The sequence below is a fragment of the Sinocyclocheilus anshuiensis genome, unplaced genomic scaffold, assembly GCF_001515605.1.
Source record: "Sinocyclocheilus anshuiensis isolate Anshui unplaced genomic scaffold, SAMN03320099.WGS_v1.1 scaffold192, whole genome shotgun sequence".
Lineage (NCBI taxonomy): Eukaryota > Metazoa > Chordata > Actinopteri > Cypriniformes > Cyprinidae > Sinocyclocheilus > Sinocyclocheilus anshuiensis.
In genome coordinates, this window is record NW_015554077.1 from 926,888 (window position 1) to 929,238 (window position 2,351).

The following is a 2,351-nucleotide window of genomic DNA, read 5'->3' on the forward strand; positions in this document are numbered from 1 at the left end:
TCGATTTGTGGTCTGGTATGTTCCAGGGAAGGCCAATGCTGCCGCCGACTTCCTTTCCCGCTGTGTCAGCGAGGCTCCTGAAGAGGGGGGGGAGTGTGATGGCCGATGATGTGGCCACACAGTAAAACGGTAGCTGACATGCACCCACCTGTATACCTTTCCCCTTTTGGTTGTGTACATGTTAGTTTGATTTGCTTATTAGTATTTGATTTAACATTTGTTACAGATCACGCTATTTACATTTCATAATAACGACAGACACAGATTTGGTTCATCTTTACAGTTTTATTTTCAATTTGCATTAATTTCATACCATGAGTCACTAGTTTGGGTGCACACTTTCTAGTTATTGGTAGTATACTTTGTTAACATTTCTTTCTTTTGAGTTTAAGTTACCTACGAGCCGAGAGCAGATGTTGGGCACTGTCTGGGCCCTGTCTGGGCACTGTCTCTTCTGGTGGTGGTCCGTGCTCATAAAGGACCGGCTGGTGTCAGTTGCCGTCATTTTGTTCCGCTGGATCAATCCATCCTGTAAACTAGCTGGGGTGTGTAGGATTATTTGTTTGTTTATCTATTTTTGTTTACTACATATTTGTGTATATTAATTTGCTGTTTCTTTATTTTAAGTTAATTATTTGATGGTGTTTAGTGATGTTTGTAGTATTCCCTGTGTGTGTGTGCGTGAGTTTGTGTAATGGACTAGTCCTTTGTGTATAAAAGTTCCCCTCGTGTGTCGCTTAAGAGGTCACGTTTTTCTTTGTCTGTTTGTTTGTTACCTTGTTTTGATTATTGTTAAGTTTGGTTCTGTTTAGTTGACCCTTTTTAATGGGCCCTGTAGCGTCTGCTTAAAATCATGGATGGTCTTTGGGGTTTATGGCTTAAGAGACCCCTTTTAGCCTTTGACATTTGCATATAAATTACAGTCCTGGCCACAGATCATGCATTTATATAGGTGCTAAATTGCCAAATAATTCTCCCCACTATCAAGGAGATGCTAAGCAGTCCACCACTCGCATCTCCCCGTCTGACTTCAAACAGTTTCCAAAGACAAGTAAATGAAACCCCCCCTGATGGGCCTGGCTGACCAGCAAACTACAACAGGCTCACATAACACACACACACACATAAAGACCTTTACTTTATTTAGACAATAATTAATCAGTTACAAACAGTGTTGGGGAAAGTTACTTTTAAAAGTAATACATTACAACATTGCATTACTCCATAAAAAAGTAACTAATTACGTTACTTAGTTACTTTTTATGGAAAGTAATGCGTTATGTTACTTTTGCATTACTTTTGCGTTACTTATTATGGTTGAACTGGATCATCGAAGGTCAGAAGCAAAGACATTGGTTAATAGAATGGGATTAAATACATAAAGTTGCATTATTTTTATTAATTTTGAGGAATACTGAATCTGTGGGGGGTTTTTTTGTGAGTGAGATTAATTAATGCATTATTTTAGAACTACAGTAACATCTTCTGATTTCTCTCAACATGGGGACAGTAGAGCTGTCAATCAATAAATCGAAGAAAAAAAAAGTAACCTGCGTTACTTATTTGAAAAAGTAACTCGGATATTCTCTTGTAAATTAAAAAGTAATGCGTTTTTACTAGTTACTTGAAAAAAGTAATCTCATTACATAACTCACGTTACTTGTAATGCGCTACCCCCAACACTGGTTACAAATATATCTGATATATGCATGTGTTGTTTGTACGTTTCCCTATTAGATTAGCTGAGTTACCACTCGTTATTTGTATTAGTTAAGCCCTAAACGCTGATATTCAGATGTATGAATGTATCTCTGCTTTAATATATTCTAAATGTTTCTTTCTTGGTATCAATATTATCTGCTCTTTATTCCTCAAACAATGATGTACAGTATGTGATTGTGAAATGCATCATACGATTTGTACTATATTTTGGGTTAAAACTGCACCAATATTCCAGACCGGCCATAAACATGCAAATGTGCCATAAAGGGAGACAAAGGAAACTTGTCCCGCTCAAAAATCCACGCCTGGTATTGGTTATTCCACCCAAAGTTGGGTGTGAATAGAAACCCTCAAAAGTCATTAGCTCGAAATGATCTTTGCTCAGAAAACCTCTTCTTTTGAGACGACACTAAGACCCCTCAAGACTCTCCTCTTGAGTTTGATTCTTGATTCTCCTTTATCTTCAAGTAACTTCGATCCGCTGTGGACTTTCCTATCTTCAGAAGAAGACAAAGAACAAAGAAAGCTCACTTCTAAGAGAACTCATCAAGAACCGTTGTCTACCGCAGTGTTTCCCAACCTTTTTTTAGTCGCGGCACCCTTTGGAAATTTTAACAAACTTGTGGCAG